Below are 19657 nucleotides of genomic sequence, written 5' to 3'. Positions count from 1 at the left end.
TTGAGATCACCCACCAAGCCGATCTTGCAAAGAAGACATGTTATTTTCTACTGACTCCTGTAACGCTGGCAATCCACAATCTGTCAAATGAATTCGATTCCCTAATAATCATTATTCCCCTCCATGCCACTCAGCAAATATTTCTTCCTGAACAAATATAGAATTAATTCAGACAACACCTTTTTGACTCAAAGGTTTTTAAAGTGCCTGGCTGAGGTGAACATGCAGGAAAAATAATGGTATTTCCAAAGGAAAAATCATACATAGTTCAATTTACAATATTGTAATAAGACTCTGCAGCATAAATTCCAACACACTGGACAGAAAACCTATTTGTGTAGCGTGTGGGAACATAAATAAGAGCCAAATACGTATACTGTCCTCACAAATATGAAATTTTCTTTTGTGAATCTATGCTCCCTGACACATATTCCAAGAAAGTTGGGTCCTGTGATAAATATTTCGGCTTGAAGGTCTTCATCAATATCAATGCTCTCTCTCATTATTCAGTTGCTAAATAATAAGGGTTGTAATAATAGAGTAACAAATAACAGAAAGATATAATTAAAGTTATGTATCAACTTTCAATATTCAGTCACTACAAATTTTGTCACTAACTTCTTAACTTTTCCTCCCAACAAAACTAATTACAAGGAGACCTCGTTTGGTTTGATTGCACTTTGCTTTATCATGCTTCACAGATATTGCATTTTTTGCAAATTTGACAGTTGCGGCAACTTCATGTCTGCCAAGACTATTGGTGCCATTTTTTTTTTTGGTGCCATTTTTTCCAATAGCGTTTGCACAGTTTGTGTCATAGTTTGGTAATTTTCTCCGTATTTCAAACTTTTCCATTATTATTATTTTTATTACCATGATCTGTGATCAGTGATCTTTGACGTGACCACTAAGACTCGCTGAAGGCTCAGATGATGGTTATTGTTGCTGCTTAGTCAGCAAGTCGTTTTCAACTCTTGTCTGCCGAGCTCCTCTGTCCATGGGATTTCCCAGGCAAGAATACTGGAGTGGGTTGCCATTTCCTTCTCTAGGAGATCTTCCCGACCCAGGGATAGAACCCGAGTCTCCTGCTCGGTAGGGAGATTCTTTACCATGGAGCCACTGGGGAAGCCCAGATGATGGTTAGATGATGGTTTTTAGCAATAAAGTATTTTGAATTAAGGCATGTACTTTTTTTAGCGATATAATGCTACTGTACACCTAGTAGACTAGGTGTAGTTTATATATGTTTATAGTATAAACATAACCTTTACATGCACTGGAAAACCAAAAACTGTGTGACTCACTTTATTGCAATACCTGCTTTATTGTGGTGGTCTGGAACCAAACCTGCAGTATTTCTGAGGTCTGCCTGTCCCTCATCCTTACTTTCTAGTTTCTATCCCCAACAACAGACAGACATTGGCCTCTTTCTACCTTCTTTTCCCCTCCTTCTTATCTTCTTTTAAGGATTCTAAGCTCTGTTTCGGTTTTGAATTCTGGGATTGAAGCCTCTTTTTTGTTCCAATTAAAAGCTCCATCCCTTCTCAGCTTCCATAGTTCCATCACCACCATCTTCAAATAATATTCTCTCTAGACTCTTCTATAAACTGTGTCTGCAGTCTCTTTAGAAAAAGCAGCCCTCTTCTGAGATCTTTGTTTCATTTCTGAACATGGTTTATAAGCCTTTCACAGATCCACAATTCTAATAAGGGAAAGCCCAATCTTTTCCTCCCTTCTAAATCATCACACGCAATTGCTGTCATCCATAAGTAATGTGTTTCCTGGTAGAGAGCCGATTTTGATGAAGCTCTTGAGGTGGATCATAATAATGAACTGAAACAAGCCCACTGTGCCTGAGAACCTAAAAACAAAAACACTATTGTTCTTATGCCCATAAGAATAATCACGTGCTGGGAGTACTACCTTTGCGCTGGAGTACGGGAGGCACTGCTAGCTGCTGTTGAGTAGCAAAGAGCAGAAAACATGGGTAGAAATGGTCTGTCAGCACAGCCTTTGTGAGACTAATAGAACAGGAGGGGAGAGGCCAAAAGCCTGGGTCTCCAGGTTCTGTACAAGGGCTTGATAAGGATGTAATCAACAAGATGACCATGGTCAGACCCTTTAATAGGCTCAAGTTGCCAAGAGGTTTTAAAAAATTGAGGTCACTGACACAGTGGTGGAAAGGGCACAGGCCAGGAGTCAGAAGCAAGGCCTAGTCCGTCGTGTATGTGTGCTAAGTTGTGTCAGTTGTGTTCGACTCTTTGTGACCTTATGGACCATAGACCACCAGGCTCCTCTGTCCATGGAATCTTTCATGCAGGAACACTGGGATGGGTTGCCATGCCCTCCTCCAGGGTATCTTCCCAACTCAGGGACTGAGCCCGCATCTCTTACATCTCCTGCATTGGCAAGTAGGTTCTTCACCACTAGAACCACCTGGGAAGCTCTGCTGTACACCTTCATATTTCTTCTTAGTTATTTGTAAAATGGCCATGGTAGCACATTTTTCTCCAAGCACTTACTATTTTGTTAAAGACTGTTTAGATACGGACCATTTTAAAAGTATATTTATTGAGCTTTTTACAATATTGCTTCTATGCTTTAGTTTTTCGGTCACAAGGCGTATGAGAGCTTAGCTCCCTGACCAGGGATCAAACTTGCAAGCCCCCTGCATTGGAAGGCAAGGTCTTAACCACTGGACCACCAAGGAAGTCCCTCCAAGAATTTATTAAAATGCTCCTGCAGCAGAAGTTATGAACTCTCTCTACCTCCAAAAACATGAGTTTATCTTTTTTAAGTTTTGTGTGGAAATATAAGAAACTGAGCAAGCTCTGAAGTGCAATATCATTTATGCTTTTTAAAAAATGTATATTTTTTATGGATACACATATATTCAAGAACACAGACTAAACACATGTGAGTGGGGGTCAGGGGTGGGGAGGAGGGCACAGATGAGAAATGAAGGGGGGAAAACCTAGATATACCAAAGCTAGATAAACCTAGATAAACCAAACAGGCTGATGCTGCCCCTTTGACAATGCAGTGACAACTGTCTTGCATAAATCAGGGAGGATGACTAACTGACCAAATGACGATATTAATAATAACACAAGAATTTTCTTTCTGGCTCTGAATTTTATTTAGGAACCACAGGAAGAGAACACGTCTTATATGTTCAGTTAAAAAGCAAATGTGTTTTAAGTGGCAGAGTTTGGACTGAACATCATTCTGCCTGTAATCACTCCCCTGACCCCAACCCCCAGAAGTCAAAGCCTAATTTAAAAAGCACTTTGCAAAGTTGCTGAGAAAGCAGATGTGCAGCGCTCTCGACTGTGGCCAGCAGCAGTCACTGCGCTACATTCAGAAGCACCCTAGACACTAAGGCCAGTATCAAAACAGATCAAGTTGTTCCCCATCTTCTGAATTGGAGATGATCCAGAAGCAGCTCCATGACTCAGTGAGTCAGGAGCCAACAAACCACCATTTGTCTCCTGTTCAACTTCTAGGACACTAGAAAACCCCACTCATACCATATTCACATACCAGAAAAGGAAAGACATGCAAAGGACTTGTCGCTACCACTTTGCCAGTTGTGCAAGCTATCCAGGCTTGGACTTGGCGCACAGCAGGCAGCAAGCCAAGTCTAGGACTGAAGGCTGTAGTCACTTGGGCAATGACCTCCACCTTCAAGTCTCACCAAGGGCTGAGCCCACCAAGAAGACATTTCACAAGAATCTTGAGACCCTGGTTCCCCAACACTTGCAGCCTAAAGCAGCCCAGTAGTTTGTGATGACAGCACGGGGCAATTTATCTATCAGAATCAAGGTCACCCAAAAGAAAGAAAGTGAAAGTGAAGTCGCTTAGTCGTGTCCAACTCTTTGAGACCCCATGGACTGTAGCCCACCAGGCTCCTCCATCCATGGGATTTTCCAGGCAAGAACACTGGAGTGGGTTGCCATTTCCTTCTCCAGGGGATCTTCCCGACCCAGGGATCGAACCTGGGTCTCCTGCATTGTAGGCAGACGCTTTACCATCTGAGCCACCAGGGAAGTCCAAGGGCCTTCCCAAATATCTGTCTGGACACACTTTGCCCTCTTCATTTTTCTTTACTTCCTGACTTTTCCCAAGTCTTGAGTATTAACGGGGGGGAAAATGTATTCTTTTCCTCTGAAAGAACAAGCATGGAATTTGTTGATCAATTTTCTTTTCTTTCACCATTTCAATACCATTTCACCGGTGCATTCCAGAAAGATGAGGAAGCTTTGCTCCCTGGGACTGGGGTTCAATGCTGATTGATCCCCTCAGGTCAGATAAACCCAGGTAGGCAAGAACAGCACCTCACACCGGGAGGTTACCCACCATTCAGGGAGCATCCCTACTGGTCCAACCTCATTCTAACAGCTCATACTCACTGCCTGCAGTGTGTGTCCCATGCCACTGTCTACTAAGGGTTTTAAACGCATTATGTTATGAAATACCCATTCCATGGAGGGTCTTAGGCTTAGAGAGGTTAACTTACTCAAGATCAAGAGACTGGATTTGAATACCAGTGGGTGTGAAGTCATGCTGTTTCACCCCCACTTTCAGCATCAAGTGGGCTGAACCCAGTGGATGTAGGGCAAGGTGCTCATATGTCATCAACTGGTAAAAGCATGAGAAGCAGGAAGAGGAAGACACTACCAGGTTCTTCCTTTTCTCATCCTTCTCCACTCCAGGAAAGGCCCAGAGCTCCTCAGGCTGGGAAGAGATGTCCAGTTTATGGTCCTCCCTCTTCTTTTCACCCTGGTCCCCGTTTCTTCCTTTGCTCATTCACCTACTCCTTCTCTATGTTCACTGGGTCCCTTATTCAGATAAGGGCGACAATGTCCAGTGCTGCTTGACCAGGCATTTTGGTGCTGGGCTGCTCTGTGTTTGGTGACCCATCAGGGCCACTGATCTGAGCATCACTGCCCACCTATGGGTCTAGTTTCTGCTCGAGATCCCTGAAGGCTGGGAGAGTGTTTTCTCCATCTCAACATCCCCAGGGACATGCTCTGATTTCACGATCAGGATCCGGGACAGATGTCCAGATCACCAGACCAATGTTCTTCACATCATACCACTGCCTCCCCTGGGAAGTTCACTGGTGTGAGCGTCACTGCCTGGGCCGATGCTCGGGAGCATCCCAGGGCACCGGCTGTAGAAAGTGCTTCCTGAGGTTGCATGGATCATTTTCACAAGGTGTGGTGCCCACCACACCAGGAAGCCTTCCAAGAAAGTCACCTGCTTTTGCCTAAGCCCAACTACTCATGAAATGCACACCTGGAACAGATTCTATGATTTCCGTATGCTGTAAAGACAGGCCCAGAGGGGAAGCTTTCTTGACTTTCTATTAACCAGGTTGTCATATCTCCAGGCAAACAATGAGATGCCCTCCAAAGCCCCCAGACGACCAGGGGAGCCCATCAAAAGCATAAGCTGTCAGGACCTCCTGACTGGTTGTTAGAGGAGAGGTTTTGGAACGGCTACCCACTCCACTATTTTGGCCTGGAGAATTCCATGGACTGTATAGTCCATAGGGTTGCAAACAGTCGGACATAACTGAGCGACTAGAAGAAAGAGAAATTACCCAGCTTAGAGGAAGACAGGGAAGGGGGGCTCCTTCTCTCTAGGTCCACATGCCAGCATCCGTCAGCTTCCCTAGTTTTCAAACATGCCCTCAACTCACCAAGCTAATGACAAATGACAGCATTTCCCCAGAGGAACAACGTGTTCCTTTACTGGCCCTGGCAGGGACCTGCAGCTTCTGGGTACAGCCCCAAACCAATCCCCAGACGGGCTGGGGTGGCTTTTGGCCACCAGAGAAGGCTGCTCTCTCACAAGGCCCTGACCTCCAGTGGGTGGTGGCACCATAGCCAAGCTCCCTGGCTGGCTGCCCCAGGACTAATTGAAACATCTTCTCAGAGGTCACAGCAGAGACACGAGGCCCCCTTGGTGCCTCTTCTCTGCCCTGGCAGGCGGCAGGATTGAGTTCTCAAAGCAGGAGGCTCAGGGAAAACTGGCCACATCAGTTACACCCTGGGGTCTTGGCTGTTTAACTAGAGCCCTGGCCATTGAACTGGAAGCTTCTTGGCCTTGGAGCCAGGACCCATGCAGAGAGTGTATTTGGCGGGACACCCCTTTCACCAGGAGCCCACATGGCAAAAAGCCTTCATCTGAATCTACCCTGGCTTCTCCCATTTCTCTGTCCTGCCTCCCCTGCTCCCTTCCTAGTTTTTTCAGGCAGTTCTTCCTTAATGAATCATTTGCACACACATTCTCATCTCAGAGTTTGCTGAATGCTAGCTGGAAAATAAAGACTGGGTGAGATTGCTATTGTTGCTTTTTTAACTATAGATATTATTGTACGTTTCACAATGTCCTATAGGACTAGATTGTCCTAGTTGATATCTAGGCATGAACTCTGTACTGTCAGGAAAGCTGCAGTTTAGGGCCTTTTATTATTTTTTCATGAACTTCATTACTTTGGGGGAGACTTCCCAGATGGCTCAGTGGTAAAGAATCCTCCTGCCAATGCAGGAGAAGCAGGAGACTCGGGTTCAATCTCTGGGTCAGAAAGATCCCTAAGAGAAGGGAATGGAAACCCACTCCAGTATTCTTGCCTGGAGATTTCTATGGACAGAAGAGCCTGGTGGGCTACAGTTCATGGGGTCACAAAGAGTTGGATGCGACTGGGCACGCATAGTTGTTTTACAATGTTGTGTTAGTTTCTTCTGTATAATGAAGTGAATCAGCTATATGTATACACATATCCCCTTCTTCTTGAGCCTCCTTCCCACCTCGCCATCCCACCCCTCCAACCCACCCCTCTAGGTCATCACAGAGCATCGAGCTGAGCTTCCTGTGCTTCCCACTAGCTACCTATTTTACACATGGTAGTGTATATGTGTCAATGCCACTCAGTTTTGAACCTTTAAATTTATTTTATTTTATTCTTTTTTGGGGGGTGTGATGGAGGAAGTACCACGGGGAATTTCTTCTCAGGGCCTTAGAACACTGGGTCAGCCAGCAGTACCTATTCTGTGGTTTGATCAGGCCCCCAGCACAGAATCGCCACTGCCCTAGTGACAGTCCCCAGGAAAGAGAGACACTGCTGAGGGTTCAAATGCAGTTAACACAGTCCTGGACCACCTCGTCATTTCCAAATACGTTTGGATTTTACCGGTGATGAAGTGTGACTCCCCCATACCTCCCCCAAGGAACCAAGTGACAAGAGAAAATAAAAGCCACATTACTTCCCGCAGAGGTGGTGGCAGGCAGTTCCTAATCACTGATGCGCCACTAAGCAAGGTCTTGCCAACAGCCAAGTGAGTGGGACACTTACAGAATGAGGGCATGTGGCCCAACTGATTGGTTTACACATATGCCAGTGACAGTACACAGTTCTGAAAGACCAGACTCTTTATCTGTATAAGTCAAAGGGGAAAGGCTCTTTTAAAAAAACTTACACCTAAATGCCATACTGTTTCCCATCCAATTATCTCTGTACTCTGTATACAGACAGACAGGGGGAAACGCTGAATGTTCATTTTAAGTGCCATCTATCAACCGCTTAATTAATCGCAAGCAAACTCCTATTTGCATTTCAGGTGAACAGAACATAAAAGAAATGAGATTTTCCCAGCAAATGAAAGAATGGTATTTAGAAGGAATATGACTTTTTCCCTCAAAGAAACAGAACAATTTTAACTGCAGTTCGTGTCTCAAGTCCATGTGAGCTTTAAGCAAACATCAAGTGCTTTTTCCACTCACCAGCCAAGCTCAAGCTAATGACCCTTCAAGCTATTACTCCCCAAAACTAGAGATGACCTGTTCACACAGGGTCACATCTCCGCTCTTTTCTCAAGAACTAGTAATGTTTCTGGGAAGCTGAACGTGAGAACTCAATGTACAGGTACCTTGAGGATTTTCACAGGTGCCTTCAGACAACTGCTATTTAAATGATAAAAGCATTGCATTTCAGTGGAAGATGAGGTTTTCAAGGCATCGAGGTGTGAAAAAACAATGAGGGCAATACTTATATTCGTTTAAAAAAGTACCAAGTATCTAGAAAAAGACTTCACTCTTCCTGAATGCAAACAGTCCATGAGTATTCAGTATTTACACGTTGTTTTCTCAGAAGCCTGTTCCAGTGTTTGCTCAGCCAGCATTTCTGGAGAACTCCGGGTGTCCCCTGAAGTCACCCTACTGCGATTTCTCCTTCATACAGTGAGTCAGTTGGACTAGGTGCTCAGTGAGGCCCCTCTGAGACTTCCTAGCCTTCTTCAAAGAGTTATATTTGAATTCTCCAGGCCTGAAAACTGCTCTTATTTTTAATATTAATCAAGTCTAATTAGCATAATAATCTAAGAGTTAGTGGCTTGAATAAGCCAGTGAAGCAGCTCAGCCATAAGGCATTTTATCATTTTATCAGGCACAGGAAGGTGGGGATTGACTTTTCTGTAGCAGAAATGTTTTAGCTTTTAATTGTGTTTTATTTAGGTGAGTATTAAAAATATGTTTACCTTCTCCAAGTACATACCCATGGAAGGGCTAGAGCAAAGCAGTTCACAATCTTGTTGTACTAGGAAAAGGAGCAGTCTGAAATCCAAGTGCTTGGGTTGGAAACTCTCTGTGAAGGTTGGGCAGACTCTAATGAGAATAGTTAGCATTTATCTCTGAAGCGCTCAAAACACAGCCACATGTATGACCTCATGAGGGTTCACAGCCAAGGCTAGAGACAGACACCTTCCTTCACCCTCTGTCCGCTACACTACACTACAATGTTTACTGAGCACTTACCATATGATAAGTAAGCTCTAGGTCATGCTCCAGATAGACATCTAGATGCCTAGACGCCCCAGCCCTCTCAGATCTTGTAAGCTGGTGGACCCGTCAGACAACGAGGAGGAAACCATAAACCTATACATAATCACAGGCAGATAGGAAAAATTAAGAGCAGCAAGCAGAATACAGGGGCCAAGAAGGGGGAAGGGATCTTAAGATAGGATGCTCTTCAGTGCACTGGGACAACCCAGAAGGATGGGATAAGGAGGGAGGTGGGAGGGGGTTTCGGGATGGGGGACACATGTACACCCATGGCTGATTCATGTCAATGTATGGCAAAAACCACCACAATATTGTAAAGTAATTAACCTCCAATTTAAATTAATTAATTAATTAAAAAAATAAAGATAGGATGCTCTTTGCGACCCTATGGACTGTAGCCCACCAGGCTTCTCTGTCTATGAGATTCTCCAGGCAAGAATACTGGAGTGGGTTGCCATACCCTCATTCAGAGGATCTTCCCGACCCTGGGATCAAACCCGCATTTCTTATGTCTCCTGCATTGGTGGGTGGGTTCTTTACCACTAGCACCACCTGGGAAGCCCTAGCACACAGCACAGGGCAACAAGAGGAATTCAGGGACCAAGATGGGGAAACAGAACCTCTTAGGATGGTTGGGGTGGGGAGCCCCTTTTAAGGCAAAACCATTTAAGCCAAAATCTGCAGAGGGAGGGAGCCAGTCATATGAAATATGCCCACAGGAGCCGAGGTTGAGAAGAACAAATACCTGTTACATAGATTCTTGGTTATGATAAACCAGTCTCCAAAAAAATAGACAACAATGAAGTAAGCCAGGCATAAAATGACAAATGTGGTATGACTTCTCTTGTATGAGGTATCTAGAATTGTCAAATTTACGGAGACAGAAAGCAGAAGGCAGGCTCTCAGGGGCGAGGCTAGAGGAGAAAGAGGAGCTATTGTATAAGGGATACAGGGTTTCAACCTGGGAACGTGGAAAAGTGCTAGAGATGCCCAGTGGTGATGGCTGCACAGCAGTGTGAGTGTAACTAATCCCTCCGAATTGTACACACAAAAATGGTTAAAATGTTAGGCACACCTAACATAAAACTGACCATTGTAACCATTTACATGTGTATAATTCAGAGGCATTAAATATGGCTTTCCTGGTGGCTCGGACAGTGAAGAATCCACCTGCAATGCGAGAGACCTGGGTTCAACCCCTGGGTCGAGGAGATCCCCTGAAGGAGGGCATGGCCACCCACTCCAGTATTCTTGCCTGGAGAATCCCCGTGGACAGAGGAGCCTGGCAGGCTACAGTCCAAGGGGTCGCAAAGAATTGGACACAATTGAACAAGTAACGTGTATGTTACTAGAATTATAAGAAAAAGATAGATGGGCAGGCAATTGGGCATTTTTAATGCACCAAAGCATGCTCCCTGGGCCAGTTAATGAATCCACCTGCAGGCAGAGATGTGGTTCTACTTCTTCCTTGATTTAAAGTTGGAATAAAAGTCCTTCCCCCTCAAAAGGGCAAGTGCTTGAGGCCAAGGGTCTCAGGGGGCAACTGGCACACAATACTTCTGTTCCTCCAAATCCTAGCTCAAGAAACTTTTCCTCCAAGGACCATTCTTGACCAACACATCTTGTTTACCAAAGGACTAGCACTCCCCTCAGCTCCATTGAGCTCTCTGCTGTGTTCGTCTACACGTTCATCTTCCTCTCTGTCTTAGAATGCATCGTCCCTCTGTCCTTCCTCCACACACTCCCATCCCTACTCCAGATACACCCCAAGCCTGTTTTACCCTTTGGGGCAACATTTACATCTGCAACTAGATACATTAACTATCTTAAGTTTTATTCTCTTCAAGTATCAAGTGCAACAGAATTAGTCCATAAACAGGTTCTGAAATTCATTCATACAGCCATTCATGGATACTTCTTGAGTGAAACGTCTCTTAGGCAAGAGAAAGAAAGAAAGTAGGTTGAAAACCATTGACTTCCCCAATTATATTCAACACTTTGAGTTTGATTTTCTATTACAGTTACAGTTCCAATTTTATCCAGTACAATGCTTTCTTTCCAAGCCAAAGACAGAATTTTCTATGAAAACCAGGGATATATAATAGTTATCTATTTCTCCACTTATAGCACTCATTATTTTAGAAGGTCAAGGCAAATGCATTAGGCTAGAGGTTTTTTTTTTTTTTAAAGAACTCTTTTCCTGATGAAGATGAAGATGGGCATAGGCTTTCTAGAAGAAGACAAATGCTCCCCAGGGAGTCATTTCAAACCTGATGAGAGCCCCCAGGCAAGGCAGACAGAGACACCAGGGCTGGGGAGGGCTCACATGTGGCAACTGGGATGCAGCTGAGGGGAGCAGTCAGAAGTCAGGCCCAGAGCGGACAGAGCATGCAAACACAACAGCAGGCTCCCATCGAATGAGAGAAGAATCATTTATTCTCTGTGAGGTTTCCAATGCCCACCATGACACACGGTGGGTGTACCCAAAACTTGATAGGTGTTTGAAATCAAACTTCTAGAACTGAATCATCCCCAGACTGTACTTGTCTCAACCCAGACCGAAGAGATGAGCAGTGCACCCCACTTACTGAGATTCAAGAGGAGCACTGGGCTCCCAGGCAGTCAGGTCCACTGGAGCCAGGGCTCCCAGACAGGAAGTCGGGGTGGGGAGCTATCATTTCCTCCCACTGGGGGCTCCTTTCCTGCAGAGACCTGAAGACTGCCACCTGGATCCCACCCTCTGCTCCACCTCTTAGGCAAGGAAACTGCAGAATGTATGTCTCATTCAGTCCTTCCAAAGAAGTCTCAAAAATCCTTCCCCCAAACACAGAATCAGGATCTGCCAATTCCCAAAAGCCATTTAGGAGAGGTTCTGAAAGAAAGTGAAAAGCAAAGAGCTGGGAGAGAAGGAAGAAAAAAGGAAGTCTGATTTGACTCTGCCTAAGGGGGAAAAAAAAACCCACAAAGCCTTTCCCTTTCCTTTATGCCACTGATGTGCGTCATTTATTTGGTGACAAAGCCCTGAATGTTAATTGAATGCATTAAAGGCATAATAACACAATCCAAAGAATTGTTTTGCTGTATTTTTAAACTTCCGTGTGCCTGGCTACCTACAGCTGAACAAGAACAGGTAAAAGATCTCCCTGAAATAAAAACAAGGGGACTCGAGAGGGGGAGCAGGCACCTACTTGAGTGTTCACGGGTTCCCATGGAGAAAAGGGCAACTGCCTGGTGCAAGGCAGTTTGGTATCAATGCAATAATTTCTGGATAGCTGCCAGTGCTAAGGTTAAAAAACAATATTACAAGGCTTCTATGATGACAGCCTACTGGGAGACATTTGTTGAAAATTGCTTTGCCTATCATTTAGTCAGCAAAAAAACCTCACAGTACTAGTTATGCTAGAACTCTGTTGAGTGTGCATCTATAAATGATTCAAATTGTAAGCACATAAAGCCCCCATACAGGTAGATGTAATCACCATAAAAGCCTAGAGCCTCAGCTCTGCTCTTTTACATTGATAGGCCGTATAAATTTTCACCATATGTTGCCAAATAAGAAGCATAATTATAAAGAAAGTGTATTCTGAGTTTTAAATTCAACTTTCAAAAGTGAAATCAGAATGACTTTTTTTGGCACAAGGCGATAAACTTTTCAGCAGCCACACCGTGAAAAACTGACATTCTAAACCACACAGCATCCTGCAACCTGACTTAATTTTAATACCTTTCACCCTGCAAGAAGGGATAACTCACACATTGCCAGGGAAACATGACCAAGTTTTTACTAGTCTGTCTCCTGCAAATACAGTTGGCCCTCTGGAGCCACAGGTTCCACATTGTGGAATCAACCAACCGCGGATCAAAAGTATTCAGAAAAAAGAAAAAAATTCCAGAAAAGTTCCAAAAAGTGAAACATAGCATTTACATTGTACTTACAACTATTTACCTAGTATTGTTGTTGTTGCTGAGTAGCCAAGTCTTGTCCAACAATTTGTGACCCGGTGGACTATAGCCCACCAGACTTCTCTGTCCACGGGATTTCCCAGGCAAGAATACTGGAGTGGGTTGCCATTTCCTGTTCCAGGGGATCTTCCCGACCCAGGGAGAGAACCTGTATCTTCTGCAATGGCCAGCAAATTCTTTACCACTGAGACACCAAGAAAGCCTTACCTTGTATTAGGTATTATAAATAATCTAGAGATAATTTAAAATATATAGAAGGATGGATGTAGGTTATATGCAAATTCTATGTCATTTTAGATAAAAGGCTTGAGCATCCTCAAATTTTGGTATCCATGGGAGGTCCTGGAATTGATCATCTACAATTCCGGGGCAGGGTAGGGGGGTAGACTGTACCTGAAAACATTTTGAAATGAGTTAAAGCTTTTAAAAGAAAACTAAAGGCCTGGTATTTCAGTGATCAGGACAACATGAACAAATCCAAGTTAGTTTGCAATCAACAGGAGGGTAGGAATTGTCTGGTAACTGTGTAGAGCACAAATGAATCCTTTCTTTTGCTCCTCCCTATGAGTAAAGGAATAATTTCATTACTTAGTGGTTTGGGGCTTTTTGCCTGTACTGAGATAAAATGAACTTGTTTTGAATGCCCCAACCCATCCCTAAGCAATTCTTCGTCCCCATGGGCCAGGAATGTTTATCTTAATGCAAACAAATACATCCTCATTCTAACCAGAGACTGGGAGTTGGGGTTTGCAGGTTGGGTGCCTTGAGGCCTCTTATCTAGGAAAAGAGCTGAGGTAGGTCTCTGTTTGCATCTAGTTGTTAAGGGCTGTTATGCTCAGGAACCACCATTCAATTACCTGTCCCCAGCACCACCATCTTTGATGGTGGATTGTACATGTGTGCTCAGCGGCGTCCGACTCTTTGGGGCCCCAGGAACTGTAGCTCGCCAGGCTCCTCTGTCCATAGAACTTTCCAGGCAAGAATATTGGAGCAGGATACATTTCCCTTTCCAGAAGATCTTCCTGACCCAGGGATCCAACTCAGGTCTCTTGAGTTTCCTGCACTGGCAGGTGGGTTCTTTACCAGCTGAGCCACCAGGGAAGTTAGCAGATGGTCTTCCCTGGGAGTCCCTGCTTCCAGGGCATCCGAAGTCAGATCAACACAAGGGTCTAGTGAGGGGTAAGTGAACTGTCCAAGGCAAATACAGAGCTGGCTTTGTCTGGAGGCTGAATCTACAAAGGGTCAAACTGAAGAATCTGAGAATCAGAAGAACCTGCCTAGTGCACCTTCATCCCAAGAGAAAATCTCTCTCTCAAAGCTGCTAAGTTCCTGTCCATTCAGCCTCAGCCCAAGCACGTCCTCTTAGAAGCAGGGCTTATATAAAAGCACGGAAAACTCCTTATGAAGGTGGCTGGGCCCTCCACAGTGCTCAAGATCCAAACTGGCCATCCCAACAACCAGTTTCGGGCACCAAGAACAGTCAGAGAATTTGAAATGCTTCTTTTCTTTCTCAACCAAGCCTGGAGAAACAGAGGCAGTCCCAGGGGAGTGTGAGAAGGTACACTTTCTGCCTTTATGTTTTCAAGTGGTCAAGTGAAGGCAGAAACAGCTGCCACCTAGGAATCAAGTCCCTCTGCCCTTCTCATAGCTCCCCCCCGCCCGCCATCTCTCCCCAGCTTCCCTCTACTCACATGGCCAACCCCCATGACAAAGAGCTGTTCTCTGATCAAGCTGGGAAACCATATTTGTCAGGCTAATTTTTGGAACTTACTAAAGTGGCCTGGAAAAATGGAAGCCAAGAAGCATCAAGATTACGAAATAAAAATAGATTTTTTTTTCCCCTCATTATTGAGGCATTTTAAGAGCAATTATGCTGTGGCAGTCATAACAGCCACTTCTGCAAACAGCATGTTTAGAAAGTACAAAAGACTCCTGCCACCTCCACACCCACTCCAGGGGCTATTAAAGTTTGGGGAGGGGCAGGAAACACAAAGGATTTTTAAGATGCTGAGGTTTTTTGAGTTGATTCTTAAAAATCTATTAACTTATTCTTTACCATTCAAAGGAAATTAAAACCAAATACACTCTGGGGAGATGAGGTGAAAAAAAAAAAAAAACTACACGTTGGGGATAAAAGATAAAGGGCTTCATTAAGTCCCAAGTTCATGGAAATGGCACCAATCCCTCACCATCAATTACATCTGTCTTGTATTTTCCGATGTAGCCAGCAGAGAAGGATTGGTCTCCTAAGAGACACAAATCCTGTCTTTGTTGGAAAAATTCTGTATTCTGCTACCTGAGAAGACAGGCAAAGGGGGTGCAAACAGTCTCAAAGCCAAGTCCAATGGGGGTCCTCTTACATTTGAACTTGCTTCCAGGTAGCACTCCCTCCCTCTCTCCATTTACCTGTGCCAGCCCTGTCCCAAGTCAACCAATCAACAAGCTACAAAAAGGAAGCTCATTATAAACTCTTAAATGAGAAGCCTTAGGATGGTGAACGAGTTACTAATAATTTGCTGTCCCTCAACCTGCTGTAAATGCAGACAGTAGTTTCTAAATATTCCTGTGAACTTATTTCACTATTTACAAATTGGGTCTGTTGGGTAATCGATGTTGCCAGAGTTGACTGATGAATGAGAACAGAAAATCTAAAAATAACCACACAAATTCTTTCCCACCAGAAAGTCAAGACAACAAAGCCATCTCCAATGAATCATTCCTGACCCAGTTCACCTTTCTGGGTCACCTTTAAACTACTTCTCACTTTGGGTGAACCCAGTAGACTCTCCATGCTCTCTAATTTATCTTGAAGAAATCGAAAGGGAGTTTGAAAGGTTAATTAAAATTTCTAGTATAGCTCTTGTCGATATCTAACTAACTGCACAATATTTAGCTGGATCAAGGACCAGTTTTCTGAACAATGAAGTATTCTAGTTGACACAGAATTACCCTATATCCATGGATTACCAATGCTCAACAATTAGAACCGAAACAAAAACACTCAGAAACTTTTTTATGACCAACCGTTAGCCTACTGATTCACACACAGAGGAGCATCAATAATTTTTTTCTACATGACTGAATTAAGAAGATACTCCAACATCTAGGAGCCCTTCTGAGATACTGAGAAGCTAATTTCATCAGTCCATCAACATCTTCATGTTAATTCCCCCAACAGACTGAGAACCAACTCTGAAACTGCTGATTCATTCTGTCTGCTGACCATATACCTGCTGTGGAGGAAAGGAGGGCAGGGGTTAGCAAATAATAAATATTTTCAGTCTGTAGATCATATAGCCTTTGTGGAAACCATTCAAGCACCACCATAGTGCAAAAGCAGCCATAAACAACATTCAAATGAGGGGGTGTGGCTGTGTTCCAATATAGCTTTATTCATAAAAATAGCCAGCTAGCAGGCCACAGTTTATGAACCCCCCACACTAAAATAATATTTTCATTTCCTTCAGGGACAAGTTTAGCAAACACATCCCCCACTGAGCCTTCCTTAGTGCCTTCTGAGAGAACTGGTTCTCTATTTTAAATTAATCTACTGATTTAGTTCTATCTTTTTTGGTTACACCTTCATAACCAAGTTTAGAAAATATAAATCCTCCATTAAGTCTTGCTTAGTGCCTTTGGGGAGAACTTTTTCCCTACTTTAAGTTGACCTACTGATTTAGTTCTACCTTTTTTGTCATACTTTCACTATCAGACTGAGTGTCACAGCCTGCCTAATGGACTGCTAATTTTGTGCCCTCGAATTGACAGCCTTTAAACAGTATCTCAGCATTCTTGTAGGAGGCAGGCCAAGTGCTGTTTTAGGGGAGGGTAACCCGGACCATCAATGGGGCACTCAGATTCCCTACTTAGTCCCCAGAAATTCAGCTCAGATTCAAACTTGCAAACTCTGCTCAGTGAACCCTAAGCCTCAGCAAGGAAGAGGGTTCCTTTAGGGTTCTCCTAGTTATCCTAAACTATGCATCAAACAACCTTTTCTATATATAACTTGTATTCTTTTTAAGAAGAGTCTCATAGGCTTTTCTAAACCATATTTGATAATGTTTGAGCACCCCTCATCCCTGCATACATAGGTGCCCTAAGCAAAGGTCTGCAAAGTCCTTTTTTCCATGCAACATAACGTAGTTCACAAGTTTCAAGGATTTCGAGGCACAGATCCTTGGTGGGCCAATATTCTGTCTACCATACTATCTTTAAAGTCTAAAAGAATAGGGGATGTATGGACAAAGAGACAGGCATTAGTTTTTGAAGGAGCGTTGTGCTGCCGGCTGGGCCACTCCCCACTGGAAATCCCCACCAGACATAGAGAAACCTTTTGAGTAAGGCTTCAAAATCTCCCCCCAAAATTCAGATTGACTTTTTGGAAACCTGCATACCACTATTTCAAACAAGAAGCAGGTTCACAGAAAAGACACAGTCCTGATGAGCTGTTGAAAAAACCAAGGCAGTCTCAGGGTGATTAACACTTAGTTCAAAGTGAGATGAAATACACATACACAGCTAACCATGCCCCTGGGGATGCCATGATGGAGGAGAGGCCTAAAAGCTAGTTAAGAAGGAAAAATCCAAACTAGGGGTGGGGTTGGGGAGAGAGACAAGGTAAACAGCTTAGAGCATCAAAGCAGAAGTGGTTGGAAGTCATCATTTCATAGAATAATAGACTACACAGGGTGAGTCTTCAATATGTTGTCTAATCCCTTCATCTCATAGATGAGAAAATTCAAGCATTGAAACTAACTTCCCTGATAACACAGTAGTTAGGTACGATCCCCCAAAAAGTCCCCAAGTTCGCCTCAATGCCAGTTTACTATGACATGAATTTTCTACTTTTCAATCTGTACATTTTTAAGATTTTAGAGCAATTACACTTTAGTGACTATAAGGAAACATAAGAACCCCATTTTTGATCCATCATTGTAAAAACCCTGAAGTTCTCTGGGGTTGCTGCTACTGCTTCTGCTAAGTCGCTTCAGTTGTGTCTGACTCTGTGCGATCCCATAGACAGCAGCCTACCAGGCTCCTCTGTCCCTGGGATTCTCCAGGCAAGAACACTGGAGTGGGTTGCCATTTTCTTCTCCAATCCATGAATGTGAAAAGTGAAAGTGAAGTCGCTCAATCGTGTCTGACTCTTCGCAACCCCATGGACTGCAGCCCACCAGGCTCCTCCGTCCATGGGATTTTCCAGGCAAGAGTACTGGAGTGGGGTGCCATTGCTCTGGGGTTGAGACACATAGTTTTTTGAGGCAGAAGCCTGGTGTGTCTCCCTTTGCCTGGCAAAGCAATAAAGCTATCCTTTTATACTTCATCACCCCCTCCCCAAAAGAAAACATAAGACAAGAATTTAAGGAAATGGCAACCCACTCCAGTATCCTTGCCTGGAAAATCTCATGGACAGAGGAGCCTGGTGGGCTGCAATCCATGGGGTTGCAAAGAGTTGGGCACAACTGAGCAACTAACACTTATCCACTCAAACATATAAGCCATGACCACATAGCCAGGGGCCTCCTTGAACAGAACAGAAGGCTAGTATGTACCTTTAGAGTGGCCACACATATAATCATTTTTCTAAATTCTATACAAGGTTAATTTTCAGAATAAGGCTCACCATAAAGCTATTAGTCATCTATCCACCCATCCATTCATTCAAACTCCCATTAAATATCCACTGTGTGTCAGGCCTAGAAATAAAAAGATGACTAAGATGGGTCCCACCAACAAGAAGCCTGTAGTCTAGTGGAGGAGACAGGAAAGCCATTCTGCTAACCCTAACACTACATTCTATTTTTTCAGACCCAGACTGGCAATACCACAACTGATGACTGGCTCACTTTATTTGGCGATATGAACTTTGGATGACCTTGAACTTATTTCCAAAATCCAGTCATCCTCATATAACCAGACATACACTAGGAAAGGATATTAGAAAACCTATATTCTATACTACTTTTTCTTAAGAATCACATTTTATTATTTACCAAAAGAGAGAGAGAGAAAGCTGTAATAAGAGGAAAGACAAGCTTTACACAAAAGTCCTACAACGTAACTCTCTTTGGCTAAAAAACTTGAAAATTTGTTTGTAGATACTAAAGATGAAGTCACATAGTCCTATGGTACACAGAGGCTAGAGAAGGTCTGCTGGTGCATCAAAGCATATTTCCTTCAATAGAAAAATGAAAGTATGTACATTTTTACCAAAAAAAAGTTAAAATCATGTGTATGTGTGAGAGAAGGAGAGAGACAGAGAGAAGCAGGTAAATGGCTAGGGTGGGCTAGAAAAGATGCAGGTACAAGCAGACCCACAGGAACTAAAAAGGACCAGTAACGTGAGCCTGCTGACCTTGAGAACTAGAGGTGAGAGTTTAGATGAGGCACCAAGAGATTCATCAGGCATCAAATCCACAAGATGATCAATTCTAAGGCAAACAGCAGGCCCTACTGGGTGATAGAGATGTGTTTCAGTGAACAGAGGAAAAAAAAGTCAAATTCAAGTTTTCTTTTTTCTTTTTGCAGGGAGAGGAGGGGTGACAATCAGAGTTACAATCCACCAGAGTGCGGTGCCTTCCCAGTCTTCTGTAAAGGTATACCCATCTGGCCCGGGTGTGAACAGCAGCCAGTTCCCTTGTGGAAGGTCAGGCCCCAGCAGAGTTCAGTCTTGGCTCTGGCGGTGTGTGCATGAAGGCTGCCTGTCCCTGGGCCTGTGAGGACTTCCTTCTGCTCCAGGGCAGGCTAAGATCCCAAACCTCCCAGGGAAAGTTCCAGCTCTGGCTTGGTAAGGTATAAAAATATACTATTTGGGGGAGATGCATTTCAAATAAGTCATAAAGATTCT

The 19657-nt window shown here is 43.8% G+C and overlaps 1 protein-coding gene and 1 non-coding gene across 3 annotated transcripts in view; both read right to left on the bottom strand.

Annotated features, from left to right (window-relative positions):
- The window catches only part of GFRA1 (GDNF family receptor alpha 1), a 224644-nt gene that overhangs the window by 127008 nt on the left and 77979 nt on the right, over positions 1-19657 (bottom strand). The window lies entirely within an intron of this gene.
- On the bottom strand, positions 3978-4049 carry TRNAC-ACA (transfer RNA cysteine (anticodon ACA)). Its single transcript has one exon. It is a non-coding gene; the product is annotated as a tRNA-Cys (tRNA).

The sequence above is a fragment of the Giraffa tippelskirchi genome, chromosome 2 (assembly GCF_054371585.1).
Source record: "Giraffa tippelskirchi isolate mGirTip1 chromosome 2, T2T-mGirTip1v1.2.pri, whole genome shotgun sequence".
In the NCBI taxonomy this organism is placed as follows: domain Eukaryota; kingdom Metazoa; phylum Chordata; class Mammalia; order Artiodactyla; family Giraffidae; genus Giraffa; species Giraffa tippelskirchi.
The sequence above is the reverse complement of the archived record's forward strand: the minus strand, read 5'-3'. Positions and strand labels throughout refer to the sequence as shown.